We start from the raw sequence: 16,452 nt of genomic DNA, 5'->3' as shown, positions 1-16,452 counted from the left end.
AAAAGTTATACTGTAAGTGTGCCTGTGTTTTTTTTTACTATTTGTACTGCCGGGGCACAACTAGTCCCAGTGGGCCCTTTACTGCCCCACATGCTGGGACTTGTGGTTCTCCAAGTCCCTGCATGCGGTGCTGGCTTGCTAGGACTTGTAGTGCCACAGCAATACACAACAGTTTATTTTTTTTACACTGTAATCAGCTCGGTACTTGGCATGAATACACTGTCGGCAAGACAATGTACACTGTCGTCAAGACAATTTTTGCATGTATGAAACATTGCATGCAGTAAATTTCAGCTTACCATATGATCTAGCGCAGTGGTCTCCAACCTGTAGCTCGCGAGGATTCCTTACTAAGAACAAAATTCATGAAGAATTCCAGAACAAAGTCCTATTCAACAAGGAAAATGCCGTCAGTTCCAATAGGTGTTCAGGCAACTTTATCAGAAACAGAGTTTAATTCTAAAATTCCAATGCACTCTTGTGAGGACAAAAGTCATGACAGACATCAAAAAGAATGCCCTGTGTGAGGCTTGAACTCACGACCTTCAGATTATGAGACTGACGCGCTACCTACTGCGCTAACAAGGCAACTTCTTAGTTGTGTTTGGTTTCAACAAGGTATTTGGCATGAATAAATGAATCGGCCACTTCATCAGAAGGACGTCCTTCTGATGAAGTGGCCGATTCCAAAGGCCGAGAAACGCATTAAGGAGCTTACCCAGGTGCCGACCGCCGCATCACCGTGCCCTCCTGCATACTTATATCGCCTCCAAGACCGCGTACAACTCTGTGGATATGACCCTGAAGGCTGTTTTGCATACAGCAGGGAATTAACAGCCGGGAGATCCCCACATCCAAATCGAGTGACTGAGCCAGAGGCGGGCAGGTTATAGCTCAATTCAGCACCATCCATATTTCTGTATTTTTATAAATGACTACTAATATTGAAAGCATGCATGCTACCTAATACACTAACATGGACTAAGAATAAATAAACATACTACTACTACTAAGCTGTGAGAGAGCTAATTGTTCATTCTTAACATCTGCCTACTAACCAATATAATTCAAGAAATACAGAGAGCTGGAGTAAAAACGGATATGGTTTTTTGTAGTTAATTAAAAATATTTAAAAAAAAAATTTTATTTGTTTTTCTGCTGAAGTACCGGCTGGTATTTGTGTAATAATTGTATAGTTTGTTATTTAAATAATATATTTTTAATTGTATATTTGGATCAGCGCTGCCTCTGAAATCTTTTCTTCCTTTTGGCAGTTCCAATAGGTGTTCAGGCAACTTTATCAGAAACAGAGTTTAATTCTAAAATTCCAATGCACTCTTGTGAGGACAAAAGTCATGACAGACATCAAAAGGAATGCCCTGTGTGAGGCTTGAACTCACGACCTTCAGATTATGAGACTGACGCGCTACCTACTGCGCTAACAAGGCAACTTCTTGGTTGTGTTTGGTTTCAACAAGGTATTTGGCATGAATAAATGAATCGGCCACTTCATCAGAAGGACGTCCTTCTGATGAAGTGGCCGATTCCAAAGGCCGAGAAACGCGTTAAGGAGCTTACCCAGGTGCCGACCGCCGCATCACCGTGCCCTCCTGCATACTTATATCGCCTCCAAGACCGCGTACAACTCTGTGGATATGACCCTGAAGGCTGTTTTGCATACAGCAGGGAATTAACAGCCGGGAGATCCCCACATCCAAATCGAGTGACTGAGCCAGAGGCGGGCAGGTTATAGCTCAATTCAGCACCATCCATATTTCTGTATTTTTATAAATGACTACTAATATTGAAAGCATGCATGCTACCTAATACACTAACATGGACTAAGAATAAATAAACATACTACTACTACTAAGCTGTGAGAGAGCTAATTGTTCATTCTTAACATCTGCCTACTAACCAATATAATTCAAGAAATACAGAGAGCTGGAGTAAAAACGGATATGGTTTTTTGTAGTTAATTAAAAATATTTTAAAAAATTTTTTTATTTGTTTTTATGCTGAAGTACCGGCTGGTATTTGTGTAATAATTGTATAGTTTGTTATTTAAATAATATATTTTTAATTGTATATTTGGATCAGCGCTGCCTCTGAAATCTTTTCTTCCTTTTGGCAGTTCCAATAGGTGTTCAGGCAACTTTATCAGAAACAGAGTTTAATTCTAAAATTCCAATGCACTCTTGTGAGGACAAAAGTCATGACAGACATCAAAAAGAATGCCCTGTGTGAGGCTTGAACTCACGACCTTCAGATTATGAGACTGACGCGCTACCTACTGCGCTAACAAAGCAACTCTTTGGTTGAGCTTGGTTTCAACAAGGTACTGTACTTGGCATGAATAAATGTACACTGTCGGCAAGACAAATTTTGCTTGTATGAAACATTGAAGTCAGTAGGTTTCAGCTTCCCATATGGTCTAGCGCAGGGGTCTTCAACCCATGGCCCGCGGGCCACGAGTGGCCCGCTGACTTGTTTTTCCTGGCCCGCCAGTGAATAGCATTATTAAAATGATTGGCGTGCTGAATGAAAAAAAAAATCCTTCCGCGCTGTCCTCTTAGCAGTGGGATGCGGCGGAGGATGCTGCTGGGTGAGGTTGAGGCTGGGGCGGGCGGGACTGTGCACGGACATGCGCATTGCCTACTTCCTGATGCCGCACACACGTCCCGCCCGCACCCTTTCAGACAGCGGGGAGGCTAGAGTGACAACCGCCGCCACCTGTCCCTGCCTGCTCCTTAACTGTTAAGACAGCAAAGACAGACGCCGCCAGCAGCAGCAGCCCTCTGCAAGGGACATTAAGGCAGGTGCCTCAGGAGAGGGTGAGCTGGCTGTATTTAGAAATGGTTTGTTGAACGTGGGGGTGGGGGTGGGGGTGAGGTGAGCTGGATGACTGCATTTAGAAATGTTTTGGTGGGGGGTGTGAGGTGAGCTGGCTGCATTTAGAAATGTTTTGCTGAACATGGAGTTGGGAGTGAGGTGAGCTGGCTGCATTTTTAAATGGTTTGCTGAACATGGGGTGGGGGGTGAGGTGAGCTGGCTGCATATTTAAATAGTTTTAATAGTTAAAACGCCTCAGTATAACTTAGTGGCCCACGGACTTCGTTGAATTTTTTTATGTGGCCCACTCGGTCTTAAAGGTTGAAGACCCCTGGTCTAGCGGTCAGGATTCCTGGTTTTCACCCAGGCGGCCCGGGTTCGACTCCCGGTATGGGAATGGAACCTTATTGTTAATTCAAGGAAGAATCAAAAGCATCGGAGCAAAAAAACTTCTGTTTGGTGTACTTCCAATTGCACATGTGATGCACTGCTTCCAGTTGCGACAAGTTTTTGGAATACTGATATGTCATCACGATTGTCCTTGACTCAAGACTTGTAACATTTCCAGATGTCTTGGAACTGCATGAGAAATGGAATTGTGGCTCACTAAGAACAAAAATTATGAAAACAAACAGAACAATGCTTTATGCCCCCTTTTTTCCTCTATTACACAAATTTCCAGAACAAAGTCCTATTCAACAAGGAAAATACCGTCAGTTCCAATAGGTGTTCAGGCAACTTTATCAGAAACAGAGTTTAATTCTCAAATTCCAATGCACTCTTGTGAGGACAAAAGTCATGACAGACATCAAAAAGAATGCCCTGTGTGAGGCTTGAACTCACGACCTTCAGATTATGAGACTGACGCGCTACCAACTGCGCTAACAAAGCAACTTCTTGGTTGTGTTTGGTTTCAACAAGGTACTGCACTTAGCATGAATAAATGTACACTGTCGGCAAGACAAATTTTGCTTGTATGAAACATTGAAGTCAGTAGCTTTCAGCTTCCCATATGGTCTAGCGGTCAGGATTCCTGGTTTTCACCCAGGCGGCCCGGGTTCGACTCCCGGTATGGGAATGGAACCTTATTGTTAATTCAAGAGATAATCAAAAGCATCGGAGCAAAAAAACTTCTTTTGGTGTACTTCCAATTGCACATGTGATGCACTGCTTCCAGTTGCGACAAGTTTTTGGAATACTGATATGTCATCACGATTGTCCTTGACTCAAGACTTGTAACATTTCCAGATGTCTTGGAACTGCATGAGAAATGGAATTGTGGCTCACTAAGAACAAAAATTATGAAAAAAAACAGAACAATGCTTTATGCCCCCTTTTTTCCTCTATTACACAAATTTCCAGAACAAAGTCCTATTCAACAAGGAAAATGCCGTCAGTTCCAATAGGTGTTCAGGCAACTTTATCAGAAACAGAGTATAATTCTCAAATTCCAATGCACTCTTGTGAGGACAAAAGTCATGACAGACATCAAAAAGAATGCCCTGTGTGAGGCTTGAACTCACGAACTTCAGATTATGAGACTGACGCGCTACCTACTGCGCTAACAAGGCAACTTCTTGGTTGTGTTTGGTTTCAACAAGGTACTGCACTTAGCATGAATAAATGTACACTGTCGGCAAGACAAATTTTGCTTGTATGAAACATTGAATTCAGTAGCTTTCAGCTTCCCATATGGTCTAGCGGTCAGGATTCCTGGTTTTCACCCAGGCGGCCCGGGTTCGACTCCCGGTATGGGAATGGAACCTTATTGTTAATTCAAAAGAGAATCAAAAGCATCGGAGCAAAAAAACTTCTGTTTGGTGTACTTCCAATTGCACATGTGATGCACTGCTTCCAGTTGCGACAAGTTTTTGGAATACTGATATGTCATCACGATTGTCCTTGACTCAAGACTTGTAACATTTCCAGATGTCTTGGAACTGCATGAGAAATGGAATTGTGGCTCACTAAGAACAAAAATTATGAAAAAGACCAGAACAATGCTTTATACCCCTTTTTTCCTCTATTACACAAATTTCCAGAACAAAGTCCTATTCAACAAGGAAAATGCCGTCAGTTCCAATAGGTGTTCAGGCATCTTTATCAGAAACAGAGTTTAATTCTCAAATTCCAATGCACTCTTGTGAGGACAAAAGTCATGACAGACATCAAAAAGAATGCCCTGTGTGAGGCTTGAACTCACGACCTTCAGATTATGAGACTGATGCGCTACCTACTGCGCTAACAAGGCAACTTCTTGGTTGTGTTTGGTTTCAACAAGGTACTGCACTTAGCATGAATAAATGTACACTGTCGGCAAGACAAATTTTGCTTGTATGAAACATTGAAGTCAGTAGCTTTCAGCTTCCCATATGGTCTAGCGGTCAGGATTCCGGGTTTGACTCCCGGTATGGGAATGGAACCTTATTGTTAATTCAAGAGAGAATCAAAAGCATCGGAGCAAAAAAACTTCTGTTTGGTGTACTTCCAATTGCACATGTGATGCACTGCTTCCAGTTGCGACAAGTTTTTGGAATACTGATATGTCATCACGATTGTCCTTGACTCAAGACTTGTAACATTTCCAGATGTCTTGGAACTGCATGAGAAATGGAATTGTGGCTCACTAAGAACAAAAATTATGAAAAAGACCAGAACAATGCTTTATGCCCCCTTTTTTCCTCTATTACACAAATTTCCAGAACAAAGTCCTATTCAACAAGGAAAATGCCGTCAGTTCCAATAGGTGTTCAGGCATCTTTATCAGAAACAGAGTTTAATTCTCAAATTCCAATGCACTCTTGTGAGGACAAAAGTCATGACAGACATCAAAAAGAATGCCCTGTGTGAGGCTTGAACTCACGACCTTCAGATTATGAGACTGATGCGCTACCTACTGCGCTAACAAGGCAATTTCTTGGTTGTGTTTGGTTTCAACAAGGTACTGCACTTAGCATGAATAAATGTACACTGTCGGCAAGACAAATTTTGCTTGTATGAAACATTGAAGGCAGTAGCTTTCAGCTTCCCATATGGTCTAGCGGTCAGGATTCCTGGTTTTCACCCAGGCGGCCCGGGTTCGACTCCCGGTATGGGAATGGAACCTTATTGTTAATTCAAGAGATAATCAAAAGCATCGGAGCAAACAAACTTCTGTTTGGTGTACTTCCAATTGCACATGTGATGCACTGCTTCCAGTTGCGACAACTTTTTGGAATACTGATATGTCATCACGATTGTCCTTGACTCAAGACTTGTAACATTTCCAGATGTCTTGGAACTGCATGAGAAATGGAATTGTGGCTCACTAAGAACAAAAATTATGAAAAAAAACAGAACAATGCTTTATGCCCCCTTTTTTCCTCTATTACACAAATTTCCAGAACAAAGTCCTATTCAACAAGGAAAATGCCGTCAGTTCCAATAGGTGTTCAGGCAACTTTATCAGAAACAGAGTATAATTCTCAAATTCCAATGCACTCTTGTGAGGACAAAAGTCATGACAGACATCAAAAAGAATGCCCTGGGTGAGGCTTGAACTCACGAACTTCAGATTATGAGACTGACGCGCTACCTACTGCGCTAACAAGGCAATTTCTTGGTTGTGTTTGGTTTCAACAAGGTACTGCACTTAGCATGAATAAATGTACACTGTCGGCAAGACAAATTTTGCTTGTATGAAACATTGAATTCAGTAGCTTTTAGCTTCCCATATGGTCTAGCGGTCAGGATTCCTGGTTTTCACCCAGGCGGTCCGGGTTCGACTCCCGGTATGGGAATGGAACCTTATTGTTAATTCAAGAGAGAATTAAAAGCATCGGAGCAAAAAAACTTCTGTTTGGTGTACTTCCAGTTGCGACAAGTTTTTGGAATACTGATATGTCATCACGATTGTCCTTGACTCAAGACTTGTAACATTTCCAGATGTCTTGGAACTGCATGAGAAATGGAATTGTGGCTCACTAAGAACAAAAATTATGAAAAAGACCAGAACAATGCTTTATGCCCCCTTTTTTCCTCTATTACACAAATTTCCAGAACAAAGTCCTATTCAACAAGGAAAATGCCGTCAGTTCCAATAGGTGTTCAGGCATCTTTATCAGAAACAGAGTTTAATTCTCAAATTCCAATGCACTCTTGTGAGGACAAAAGTCATGACAGACATCAAAAAGAATGCCCTGTGTGAGGCTTGAACTCACGACCTTCAGATTATGAGACTGATGCGCTACCTACTGCGCTAACAAGGCAATTTCTTGGTTGTGTTTGGTTTCAACAAGGTACTGCACTTAGCATGAATAAATGTACACTGTCGGCAAGACAAATTTTGCTTGTATGAAACATTGAAGGCAGTAGCTTTCAGCTTCCCATATGGTCTAGCGGTCAGGATTCCTGGTTTTCACCCAGGCGGCCCGGGTTCGACTCCCGGTATGGGAATGGAACCTTATTGTTAATTCAAGAGATAATCAAAAGCATCGGAGCAAACAAACTTCTGTTTGGTGTACTTCCAATTGCACATGTGATGCACTGCTTCCAGTTGCGACAACTTTTTGGAATACTGATATGTCATCACGATTGTCCTTGACTCAAGACTTGTAACATTTCCAGATGTCTTGGAACTGCATGAGAAATGGAATTGTGGCTCACTAAGAACAAAAATTATGAAAAAAAACAGAACAATGCTTTATGCCCCCTTTTTTCCTCTATTACACAAATTTCCAGAACAAAGTCCTATTCAACAAGGAAAATGCCGTCAGTTCCAATAGGTGTTCAGGCAACTTTATCAGAAACAGAGTATAATTCTCAAATTCCAATGCACTCTTGTGAGGACAAAAGTCATGACAGACATCAAAAAGAATGCCCTGGGTGAGGCTTGAACTCACGAACTTCAGATTATGAGACTGACGCGCTACCTACTGCGCTAACAAGGCAATTTCTTGGTTGTGTTTGGTTTCAACAAGGTACTGCACTTAGCATGAATAAATGTACACTGTCGGCAAGACAAATTTTGCTTGTATGAAACATTGAATTCAGTAGCTTTTAGCTTCCCATATGGTCTAGCGGTCAGGATTCCTGGTTTTCACCCAGGCGGTCCGGGTTCGACTCCCGGTATGGGAATGGAACCTTATTGTTAATTCAAGAGAGAATTAAAAGCATCGGAGCAAAAAAACTTCTGTTTGGTGTACTTCCAGTTGCGACAAGTTTTTGGAATACTGATATGTCATCACGATTGTCCTTGACTCAAGACTTGTAACATTTCCAGATGTCTTGGAACTGCATGAGAAATGGAATTGTGGCTCACTAAGAACAAAAATTATGAAAAAGACCAGAACAATGCTTTATGCCCCCTTTTTTCCTCTATTACACAAATTTCCAGAACAAAGTCCTATTCAACAAGGAAAATGCCGTCAGTTCCAATAGGTGTTCAGGCAACTTTATCAGAAACAGAGTTTAATTCTCAAATTCCAATGCACTCTTGTGAGGACAAAAGTCATGACAGACATCAAAAAGAATGCCCTGTGTGAGGCTTGAACTCACGACCTTCAAATTATGAGACTGACGCGCTACCTACTGCGCTAACAAGGCAACTTCTTGGTTGTGTTTGGTTTCAACAAGGTACTGCACTTAGCATGAATAAATGTACACTGTCGGCAAGACAAATTTTGCTTGTATGAAACATTGAATTCAGTAGCTTTCAGCTTCCCATATGGTCTAGCGGTCAGGATTCCTGGTTTTCACCCAGGCGGCCCGTGTTCTACTCCCGGTATGGGAATGGAACCTTATTGTTAATTCAAGAGAGAATCAAAAGCATCGGAGCGAAAAAACTTCTGTTTGGTGTACTTCCAATTGCACATGTGATGCACTGCTTCCAGTTGCGACAAGTTTTTGGAATACTGATATGTCATCACGATTGTCCTTGACTCAAGACTTGTAACATTTCCAGATGTCTTGGAACTACATGAGAAATGGAATTGTGGCTCACTAAGAACAAAAATTATGAAAAAGACCAGAACAATGCTTTATGCCCCCTTTTTTCCTCTATTACACAAATTTCCAGAACAAAGTCCTATTCAACAAGGAAAATGCCGTCAGTTCCAATAGGTGTTCAGGCATCTTTATCAGAAACAGAGTTTAATTCTCAAATTCCAATGCACTCTTGTGAGGACAAAAGTCATGACAGACATCAAAAAGAATGCCCTGTGTGAGGCTTGAACTCACGAACTTCAGATTATGAGACTGACGCGCTACCTACTGCGCTAACAAGGCAATTTCTTGGTTGTGTTTGGTTTCAACAAGGTACTGCACTTAGCATGAATAAATGTACACTGTCGGCAAGACAAATTTTGCTTGTATGAAACATTGAATTCAGTAGCTTTCAGCTTCCCATATGGTCTAGTGGTCAGGACTCCTGGTTTTCACCCAGGCGGCCCGGGTTCGACTCCCGGTATGGGAATGGAACCTTATTGTTAATTCAAGAGAGAATCAAAAGCATCGGAGCAAAAAAACTTCTGTTTGGTGTACTTCCAATTGCACATGTGATGCACTGCTTCCAGTTGCGACAAGTTTTTGGAATACTGATATGTCATCACGATTGTCCTTGACTCAAGACTTGTAACATTTCCAGATGTCTTGGAACTGCATGAGAAATGGAATTGTGGCTCACTAAGAACAAAAATTATGAAAAAGACCAGAACAATGCTTTATGCCCCCTTTTTTCCTCTATTACACAAATTTCCAGAACAAAGTCCTATTCAACAAGGAAAATGCCGTCAGTTCCAATAGGTGTTCAGGCATCTTAATCAGAAACAGAGTTTAATTCTCAAATTCCAATGCACTCTTGTGAGGACAAAAGTCATGACAGACATCAAAAAGAATGCCCTGTGTGAGGCTTGAACTCACGACCTTCAGATTGTGAGACTGACGCGCTACCTACTGCGCTAACAAGGCAACTTCTTGGATGTGTTTGGTTTCAACAAGGTACTGCACTTAGCATGAATAAATGTACACTGTCGGCAAGACAAATTTTGCTTGTATGAAACATTGTAGTCAGTAGCTTTCAGCTTCCCATATGGTCTAGCGGTCAGGATTCCTGGTTTTCCCCCAGGCGGCTCGGGTTCGACTCCCGGTATAGGAATGGAACCTTATTGTTAATTCAAGAGATAATCAAAAGCATCGGAGCAAAAAAACTTCTGTTTGGTGTACTTCCAATTGCACATGTGATGCACTGCTTCCAGTTGCGACAAGTTTTTGGAATACTGATATGTCATCACGATTGTCCTTGACTCAAGACTTGTAACATTTCCAGATGTCTTGGAACTGCATGAGAAATGGAATTGTGGCTCACTAAGAACAAAAATTATGAAAAAGACCAGAACAATGCTTTATGCCCCCTTTTTTCCTCTATTACACAAATTTCCAGAACAAAGTCCTATTCAACAAGGAAAATGCCGTCAGTTCCAATAGGTGTTCAGGCATCTTTATCAGAAACAGAGTTTAATTCTCAAATTCCAATGCACTCTTGTGAGGACAAAAGTCATGACAGACATCAAAAAGAATGTCCTGTGTGAGGCTTGAACTCACAACCTTCAGATTATGAGACTGACGCGCTACCTACTGCGCTAACAAGGCAACTTCTTGGTTGCGTTTGGTTTCAACAAGGTACTGCACTTAGCATGAATAAATGTACACTGTCGGCAAGACAAATTTTGCTTGTATGAAACATTGAATTCAGTAGCTTTCAGCTTCCCATATGGTCTAGCGGTCAGGATTCCTGGTTTTCACCCAGGCGGCCCGTGTTCGACTCCCGGTATGGGAATGGAACCTTATTGTTAATTCAAGAGATAATCAAAAGCATCGGAGCAAAAAAACTTCTGTTTGGTGTACTTCCAATTGCACATGTGATGCACTGCTTCCAGTTGCGACAAGTTTTTGGAATACTGATATGTCATCACGATTGTCTTTGACTCAAGACTTGTAACATTTCCAGATGTCTTGGAACTGCATGAGAAATGGAATTGTGGCTCACTAAGAACAAAAATTATGAAAAAGACCAGAACAATGCTTTATACCCCTTTTTTCCTCTATTACACAAATTTCCAGAACAAAGTCCTATTCAACAAGGAAAATGCCGTCAGTTCCAATAGGTGTTCAGGCATCTTTATCAGAAACAGAGTTTAATTCTCAAATTCCAATGCACTCTTGTGAGGACAAAAGTCATGACAGACATCAAAAAGAATGCCCTGTGTGAGGCTTGAACTCACGACCTTCACATTATGAGACTGACGCGCTACCTACTGCGCTAACAAGGCAACTTCTTGGTTGTGTTTGTTTTCAACAAGGTACTGCACTTAGCATGAATAAATGTACACTGTCGGCAAGACAAATTTTGCTTGTATGAAACATTTAAGTCCGTATCTTTCAGCTTCCCATATGGTCTAGCGGTCAGAATTCCTGGTTTTCACCCAGGCGGCCCGTGTTCGACTCCCGGTATGGGAATGGAACCTTATTGTTAATTCAAGAGATAATCAAAAGCATCGGAGCAAAAAAGCTTCTGTTTGGTGTACTTCCAATTGCACATGTGATGCACTGCTTCCAGTTGCGACAAGTTTTTGGAATACTGATATGTCATCACGATTGTCCTTGACTCAAGACTTGTAACATTTCCAGATGTTTTGGAACTGCATGAGAAATGGAATTGTGGCTCACTAAGAACAAAAATTATGAAAAAGACCAGAACAATGCTTTATGCCCCCTTTTTTCCTCTATTACACAAATTTCCAGAACAAAGTCCTATGCAACAAGAAAAATGCCGTCAGTTCCAATAGGTGTTCAGGCATCTTTACCAGAAACAGAGTTTAATTCTCTTATTCCAATGCACTCTTGTGAGGACAAAAGTCATGACAGACATCAAAAAGAATGCCCTGTGTGAGGCTTGAACTCACGACCTTCAGATTATGAGACTGACGCACTACCTACTGCGCTAACAAGGCAACTTCTTGGTTGTGTTTGGTTTCAACAAGGTACTGCACTTAGCATGAATAAATGTACATTGTCGGCAAGACAAATTTTGCTTGTATGAAACATTGAAGTCAGTAGCTTTCAGCTTCCCATATGGTCTAGCGGTCAGGATTCCTGGTTTTCACTGCTTCCAGTTGCGACAAGTTTTTGGAATACTGATATGTCATCACGATTGTCCTTGACTCAAGACTTGTAACATTTCCAGATGTCTTGGAACTGCATGAGAAATGGAATTGTGGCTCACTAAGAACAAAAATTATGAAAAAGACCAGAACAATGCTTTATGCCCCCTTTTTTCCTCTATTACACAAATTTCCAGAACAAAGTCCTATTCAACAAGGAAAATGCCGTCAGTTCCAATAGGTGTTCAGGCATCTTTATCAGAAACAGAGTTTAATTCTCAAATTCCAATGCACTCTTGTGAGGACAAAAGTCATGACAGACATCAAAAAGAATGCCCTGTGTGAGGCTTGAACTCACGACCTTCAGATTATGAGACTGACGCGCTACCTACTGCGCTAACAAGGCAACTTCTTGGATGTGTTTGGTTTCAACAAGGTACTGCACTTAGCATGAATAAATGTACACTGTCGGCAAGACAAATTTTGCTTGTATGAAACATTGAAGTCAGTAGCTTTCAGCTTCCCATATGGTCTAGCGGTCAGGATTCCTGGTTTTCACCCAGGCGGCCCAGGTTCGACTCCCGGTATGGGAATGGAACCTTATTGTTAATTCAAGAGATAATCAAAAGCATCGGAGCAAAAAAACTTCTGTTTGGTGTACTTCCAATTGCACATGTGATGCACTGCTTCCAGTTGCGACAAGTTTTTGGAATACTGATATGTCATCACGATTGTCCTTGACTCAAGACTTGTAACATTTCCAGATGAGTCCTTGACTCAAGACTTGTAACATTTCCAGATGTCTTGGAACTGCATGAGAAATGGAATTGTGGCTCACTAAGAACAAAAATTATGAAAAAGACCAGAACAATGCTTTATGCACCCTTTTTTCCTCTATTACACAAATTTCCAGAACAAAGTCCTATTCAACAAGGAAAATGCCGTCAGTTCCAATAGGTGTTCAGGCATCTTTATCAGAAACAGAGTTTAATTCTCAAATTCCAATGCACTCTTGTGAGGACAAAAGTCATGACAGACATCAAAAAGAATGCCCTGTGTGAGGCTTGAACTCACGACCTTCGGATTATGAGACTGACGCGCTACCTACTGCGCTAACAAGGCAACTTCTTGGATGTGTTTGGTTTCAACAAGGTACTGCACTTAGCATGAATAAATGTACACTGTCGGCAAGACAAATTTTGCTTGTATGAAACATTGAAGTCAGTAGCTTTCAGCTTCCCATATGGTCTAGCGGTCAGGATTCCTGGTTTTCACCCAGGCGGCCCGGGTTCGACTCCCGGTATGGGAATGGAACCTTATTGTTAATTCAAGAGATAATCAAAAGCATCGGAGCAAAAAAACTTCTGTTTGGTGTACTTCCAATTGCACATGTGATGCACTGCTTCCAGTTGCGACAAGTTTTTGGAATACTGATATGTCATCACGATTGTCCTTGACTCAAGACTTGTAACATTTCCAGATGTCTTGGAACTGCATGAGAAATGGAATTGTGGCTCACTTAGAACAAAAATTATGAAAAAGACCAGAACAATGCTTTATGCCCCCTTTTTTCCTCTATTACACAAATTTCCAGAACAAAGTCCTATTCAACAAGGAAAATGCCGTCAGTTCCAATAGGTGTTCAGGCAACTTTATCAGAAACAGAGTATAATTCTCAAATTGCAATGCACTCTTGTGAGGACAAAAGTCATGACAGACATCAAAAAGAATGCCCTGTGTGAGGCTTGAACTCACGAACTTCAGATTATGAGACTGACGCGCTACCTACTGCGCTAACAAGACAATTTCTTGGTTGTGTTTGGTTTCAACAAGGTACTGCACTTAGCATGAATAAATGTACACTGTCGGCAAGACAAATTTTGCTTGTATGAAACATTGAATTCAGTAGCTTTCAGCTTCCCATATGGTCTAGCGGTCAGGATTCCTGGTTTTCACCCAAGCGGCCCGGGTTCGACTCCCGGTATGGGAATGGAACCTTATTGTTAATTCAAGAGATAATCAAAAGCATCGGAGCAAAAAAACTTCTGTTTGGTGTACTTCCAATTGCACATGTGATGCACTGCTTCCAGTTGCGACAAGTTTTTGGAATACTGATATGTCATCACGATTGTCTTTGACTCAAGACTTGTAACATTTCCAGATGTCTTGGAACTGCATGAGAAATGGAATTGTGGCTCACTAAGAACAAAAATTATGAAAAAGACCAGAACAATGCTTTATACCCCTTTTTTCCTCTATAACACAAATTTCCAGAACAAAGTCCTATTTAACAAGGAAAATGCCGTCAGTTCCAATAGGTGTTCAGGCATCTTTATCAGAAACAGAGTTTAATTCTCAAATTCCAATGCACTCTTGTGAGGACAAAAGTCATGACAGACATCAAAAAGAATGCTCTGTGTGAGGCTTGAACTCACGACCTTCACATTATGAGACTGACGCGCTACCTACTGCGCTAACAAGGCAACTTCTTGGTTGTGTTTGTTTTCAACAAGGTACTGCACTTAGCATGAATAAATGTACACTGTCGGCAAGACAAATTTTGCTTGTATGAAACATTTAAGTCCGTAGCTTTCAGCTTCCCATATGGTCTAGTGGTCAGGATTCCTGGTTTTCACCCAGGCGACCCGTGTTCGACTCCCGGTATGGGAATGGAACCTTATTGTTAATTCAAGAGATAATCAAAAGCATCGGAGCAAAAAAACTTCTGTTTGGTGTACTTCCAATTGCACATGTGATGCACTGCTTCCAGTTGCGACAAGTTTTTGGAATACTGATATGTCATCACGATTGTCCTTGACTCAAGACTTGTAACATTTCCAGATGTTTTGGAACTGCATGAGAAATGGAATTGTGGCTCACTAAGAACAAAAATTATGAAAAAGACCAGAACAATGCTTTATGCCCCCTTTTTTCCTCTATTACACAAATTTCCAGAACAAAGTCCTATGCAACAAGAAAAATGCCGTCAGTTCCAATAGGTGTTCAGGCATCTTTACCAGAAACAGAGTTTAATTCTCAAATTCCAATGCACTCTTGTGAGGACAAAAGTCATGACAGACATCAAAAAGAATGCCCTGTGTGAGGCTTGAACTCACGACCTTCAGATTATGAGACTGACGCGCTACCTACTGCGCTAACAAGGCAACTTCTTGGTTGTGTTTGGTTTCAACAAGGTACTGCACTTAGCATGAATAAATGTACATTGTCGGCAAGACAAATTTTGCTTGTATGAAACATTGAAGTCAGTAGCTTTCAGCTTCCCATATGGTCTAGCGGTCAGGATTCCTGGTTTTCACTGCTTCCAGTTGCGACAAGTTTTTGGAATACTGATATGTCATCACGATTGTCCTTGACTCAAGACTTGTAACATTTCCAGATGTCTTGAAACTGCATGAGAAATGGAATTGTGGCTCACTAAGAACAAAAATTATGAAAAAGACCAGAACAATGCTTTATGCCCCCTTTTTTCCTCTATTACACAAATTTCCAGAACAAAGTCCTATTCAACAAGGAAAATGCCGTCAGTTCCAATAGGTGTTCAGGCATCTTTATCAGAAACAGAGTTTAATTCTCAAATTCCAATGCACTCTTGTGAGGACAAAAGTCATGACAGACATCAAAAAGAATGCCCTGTGTGAGGCTTGAACTCACGACCTTCGGATTATGAGACTGACGCGCTACCTACTGCGCTAACAAGGCAACTTCTTGGTTGTGTTTGGTTTCAACAAGGTACTGCACTTAGCATGAATAAATGTACACTGTCGGCAAGACAAATTTTGCTTGTATGAAACATTGAAGTCAGTAGCTTTCAGCTTCCCATATGGTCTAGCGGTCAGGATTCCTGGTTTTCACCCAGGCGGCCCGGGTTCGACTCCCGGTATGGGAATGGAACCTTATTGTTAATTCAAGAGATAATCAAAAGCATCGGAGCAAAAAAACTTCTGTTTGGTGTACTTCCAATTGCACATGTGATGCACTGCTTCCAGTTGCGACAAGTTTTTGGAATACTGATATGTCATCACGATTGTCCTTGACTCAAGACTTGTAACATTTCCAGATGTCTTGGAACTGCATGAGAAATGGAATTGTGGCTCACTAAGAACAAAAATTATGAAAAAGACCAGAACAATGCTTTATGCCCCCTTTTTTCCTCTATTACACAAATTTCCAGAACAAAGTCCTATTCAACAAGGAAAATGCCGTCAGTTCCAATAGGTGTTCAGGCATCTTTATCAGAAACAGAGTTTAATTCTCAAATTCCAATGCACTCTTGTGAGGACAAAAGTCATGACAGACATCAAAAAGAATGCCCTGTGTGAGGCTTGAACTCACGACCTTCGGATTATGAGACTGACGCGCTACCTACTGCGCTAACAAGGCAACTTCTTGGTTGAGTTTGGTTTCAACAAGGTACTGCACTTAGCATGAATAAATGTACACTGTCGGCAAGACAAATTTTGCT

General features: G+C 41.3%; 1 protein-coding gene and 36 non-coding genes across 37 annotated transcripts in view; 13 read left to right on the top strand and 24 right to left on the bottom strand.

Annotated features, from left to right (window-relative positions):
* The window catches only part of ANGPTL6 (angiopoietin like 6), a 28,162-nt gene extending 27,666 nt beyond the window's left edge, over positions 1-496 (bottom strand). Inside the window, exon 1 of the mRNA XM_083185060.1 lies at positions 300-496. The gene's annotated coding sequence lies outside the window, so the exon portion shown is untranslated. The remainder of the gene's footprint in view (positions 1-299) is intronic.
* Positions 497-515: 19 nt separating this feature from the next.
* On the bottom strand, positions 516-588 carry TRNAM-CAU (transfer RNA methionine (anticodon CAU)). The gene has a single exon. It is a non-coding gene; the product is annotated as a tRNA-Met (tRNA).
* Positions 589-1,375: 787 nt separating this feature from the next.
* Positions 1,376-1,448, bottom strand: TRNAM-CAU (transfer RNA methionine (anticodon CAU)). Its single transcript has one exon. It is a non-coding gene; the product is annotated as a tRNA-Met (tRNA).
* A 787-nt stretch (positions 1,449-2,235) lies between these two features.
* Positions 2,236-2,308, bottom strand: TRNAM-CAU (transfer RNA methionine (anticodon CAU)). The gene has a single exon. It is a non-coding gene; the product is annotated as a tRNA-Met (tRNA).
* A 1,342-nt stretch (positions 2,309-3,650) lies between these two features.
* TRNAM-CAU (transfer RNA methionine (anticodon CAU)) lies at positions 3,651-3,723 on the bottom strand. Its single transcript has one exon. It is a non-coding gene; the product is annotated as a tRNA-Met (tRNA).
* Positions 3,724-3,838: 115 nt separating this feature from the next.
* TRNAE-UUC (transfer RNA glutamic acid (anticodon UUC)) lies at positions 3,839-3,910 on the top strand. Its single transcript has one exon. It is a non-coding gene; the product is annotated as a tRNA-Glu (tRNA).
* Positions 3,911-4,330: 420 nt separating this feature from the next.
* Positions 4,331-4,403, bottom strand: TRNAM-CAU (transfer RNA methionine (anticodon CAU)). The gene has a single exon. It is a non-coding gene; the product is annotated as a tRNA-Met (tRNA).
* Positions 4,404-4,518: 115 nt separating this feature from the next.
* TRNAE-UUC (transfer RNA glutamic acid (anticodon UUC)) lies at positions 4,519-4,590 on the top strand. The gene has a single exon. It is a non-coding gene; the product is annotated as a tRNA-Glu (tRNA).
* Positions 4,591-5,010: 420 nt separating this feature from the next.
* TRNAM-CAU (transfer RNA methionine (anticodon CAU)) lies at positions 5,011-5,083 on the bottom strand. The gene has a single exon. It is a non-coding gene; the product is annotated as a tRNA-Met (tRNA).
* A 587-nt stretch (positions 5,084-5,670) lies between these two features.
* On the bottom strand, positions 5,671-5,743 carry TRNAM-CAU (transfer RNA methionine (anticodon CAU)). Its single transcript has one exon. It is a non-coding gene; the product is annotated as a tRNA-Met (tRNA).
* A 115-nt stretch (positions 5,744-5,858) lies between these two features.
* TRNAE-UUC (transfer RNA glutamic acid (anticodon UUC)) lies at positions 5,859-5,930 on the top strand. The gene has a single exon. It is a non-coding gene; the product is annotated as a tRNA-Glu (tRNA).
* Positions 5,931-6,351: 421 nt separating this feature from the next.
* Positions 6,352-6,424, bottom strand: TRNAM-CAU (transfer RNA methionine (anticodon CAU)). Its single transcript has one exon. It is a non-coding gene; the product is annotated as a tRNA-Met (tRNA).
* A 115-nt stretch (positions 6,425-6,539) lies between these two features.
* TRNAE-UUC (transfer RNA glutamic acid (anticodon UUC)) lies at positions 6,540-6,611 on the top strand. The gene has a single exon. It is a non-coding gene; the product is annotated as a tRNA-Glu (tRNA).
* Positions 6,612-7,006: 395 nt separating this feature from the next.
* On the bottom strand, positions 7,007-7,079 carry TRNAM-CAU (transfer RNA methionine (anticodon CAU)). Its single transcript has one exon. It is a non-coding gene; the product is annotated as a tRNA-Met (tRNA).
* A 115-nt stretch (positions 7,080-7,194) lies between these two features.
* On the top strand, positions 7,195-7,266 carry TRNAE-UUC (transfer RNA glutamic acid (anticodon UUC)). The gene has a single exon. It is a non-coding gene; the product is annotated as a tRNA-Glu (tRNA).
* A 421-nt stretch (positions 7,267-7,687) lies between these two features.
* On the bottom strand, positions 7,688-7,760 carry TRNAM-CAU (transfer RNA methionine (anticodon CAU)). The gene has a single exon. It is a non-coding gene; the product is annotated as a tRNA-Met (tRNA).
* Positions 7,761-7,875: 115 nt separating this feature from the next.
* TRNAE-UUC (transfer RNA glutamic acid (anticodon UUC)) lies at positions 7,876-7,947 on the top strand. The gene has a single exon. It is a non-coding gene; the product is annotated as a tRNA-Glu (tRNA).
* Positions 7,948-8,342: 395 nt separating this feature from the next.
* On the bottom strand, positions 8,343-8,415 carry TRNAM-CAU (transfer RNA methionine (anticodon CAU)). The gene has a single exon. It is a non-coding gene; the product is annotated as a tRNA-Met (tRNA).
* Positions 8,416-9,023: 608 nt separating this feature from the next.
* On the bottom strand, positions 9,024-9,096 carry TRNAM-CAU (transfer RNA methionine (anticodon CAU)). The gene has a single exon. It is a non-coding gene; the product is annotated as a tRNA-Met (tRNA).
* Positions 9,097-9,211: 115 nt separating this feature from the next.
* Positions 9,212-9,283, top strand: TRNAE-UUC (transfer RNA glutamic acid (anticodon UUC)). The gene has a single exon. It is a non-coding gene; the product is annotated as a tRNA-Glu (tRNA).
* Positions 9,284-9,704: 421 nt separating this feature from the next.
* On the bottom strand, positions 9,705-9,777 carry TRNAV-CAC (transfer RNA valine (anticodon CAC)). Its single transcript has one exon. It is a non-coding gene; the product is annotated as a tRNA-Val (tRNA).
* Positions 9,778-10,385: 608 nt separating this feature from the next.
* Positions 10,386-10,458, bottom strand: TRNAM-CAU (transfer RNA methionine (anticodon CAU)). Its single transcript has one exon. It is a non-coding gene; the product is annotated as a tRNA-Met (tRNA).
* Positions 10,459-10,573: 115 nt separating this feature from the next.
* TRNAE-UUC (transfer RNA glutamic acid (anticodon UUC)) lies at positions 10,574-10,645 on the top strand. The gene has a single exon. It is a non-coding gene; the product is annotated as a tRNA-Glu (tRNA).
* A 420-nt stretch (positions 10,646-11,065) lies between these two features.
* Positions 11,066-11,138, bottom strand: TRNAM-CAU (transfer RNA methionine (anticodon CAU)). The gene has a single exon. It is a non-coding gene; the product is annotated as a tRNA-Met (tRNA).
* Positions 11,139-11,746: 608 nt separating this feature from the next.
* TRNAM-CAU (transfer RNA methionine (anticodon CAU)) lies at positions 11,747-11,819 on the bottom strand. The gene has a single exon. It is a non-coding gene; the product is annotated as a tRNA-Met (tRNA).
* Positions 11,820-12,302: 483 nt separating this feature from the next.
* Positions 12,303-12,375, bottom strand: TRNAM-CAU (transfer RNA methionine (anticodon CAU)). The gene has a single exon. It is a non-coding gene; the product is annotated as a tRNA-Met (tRNA).
* Positions 12,376-12,490: 115 nt separating this feature from the next.
* TRNAE-UUC (transfer RNA glutamic acid (anticodon UUC)) lies at positions 12,491-12,562 on the top strand. The gene has a single exon. It is a non-coding gene; the product is annotated as a tRNA-Glu (tRNA).
* Positions 12,563-13,018: 456 nt separating this feature from the next.
* Positions 13,019-13,091, bottom strand: TRNAM-CAU (transfer RNA methionine (anticodon CAU)). Its single transcript has one exon. It is a non-coding gene; the product is annotated as a tRNA-Met (tRNA).
* Positions 13,092-13,206: 115 nt separating this feature from the next.
* Positions 13,207-13,278, top strand: TRNAE-UUC (transfer RNA glutamic acid (anticodon UUC)). Its single transcript has one exon. It is a non-coding gene; the product is annotated as a tRNA-Glu (tRNA).
* A 421-nt stretch (positions 13,279-13,699) lies between these two features.
* TRNAM-CAU (transfer RNA methionine (anticodon CAU)) lies at positions 13,700-13,772 on the bottom strand. The gene has a single exon. It is a non-coding gene; the product is annotated as a tRNA-Met (tRNA).
* A 115-nt stretch (positions 13,773-13,887) lies between these two features.
* Positions 13,888-13,959, top strand: TRNAE-UUC (transfer RNA glutamic acid (anticodon UUC)). Its single transcript has one exon. It is a non-coding gene; the product is annotated as a tRNA-Glu (tRNA).
* Positions 13,960-14,379: 420 nt separating this feature from the next.
* Positions 14,380-14,452, bottom strand: TRNAM-CAU (transfer RNA methionine (anticodon CAU)). The gene has a single exon. It is a non-coding gene; the product is annotated as a tRNA-Met (tRNA).
* Positions 14,453-14,567: 115 nt separating this feature from the next.
* On the top strand, positions 14,568-14,639 carry TRNAE-UUC (transfer RNA glutamic acid (anticodon UUC)). Its single transcript has one exon. It is a non-coding gene; the product is annotated as a tRNA-Glu (tRNA).
* A 421-nt stretch (positions 14,640-15,060) lies between these two features.
* Positions 15,061-15,133, bottom strand: TRNAM-CAU (transfer RNA methionine (anticodon CAU)). Its single transcript has one exon. It is a non-coding gene; the product is annotated as a tRNA-Met (tRNA).
* A 483-nt stretch (positions 15,134-15,616) lies between these two features.
* TRNAM-CAU (transfer RNA methionine (anticodon CAU)) lies at positions 15,617-15,689 on the bottom strand. The gene has a single exon. It is a non-coding gene; the product is annotated as a tRNA-Met (tRNA).
* A 115-nt stretch (positions 15,690-15,804) lies between these two features.
* On the top strand, positions 15,805-15,876 carry TRNAE-UUC (transfer RNA glutamic acid (anticodon UUC)). Its single transcript has one exon. It is a non-coding gene; the product is annotated as a tRNA-Glu (tRNA).
* Positions 15,877-16,297: 421 nt separating this feature from the next.
* TRNAM-CAU (transfer RNA methionine (anticodon CAU)) lies at positions 16,298-16,370 on the bottom strand. Its single transcript has one exon. It is a non-coding gene; the product is annotated as a tRNA-Met (tRNA).
* Between the last annotated feature and the right edge of the window lie 82 nt (positions 16,371-16,452).

This window comes from Crinia signifera, chromosome 4, assembly GCF_055691185.1.
Source record: "Crinia signifera chromosome 4, ASM5569118v1, whole genome shotgun sequence".
NCBI classification, from domain to species: domain Eukaryota; kingdom Metazoa; phylum Chordata; class Amphibia; order Anura; family Myobatrachidae; genus Crinia; species Crinia signifera.
Note: the sequence above shows the minus strand (reverse complement) of the source record. Positions and strands in the feature narration are given on the sequence as shown.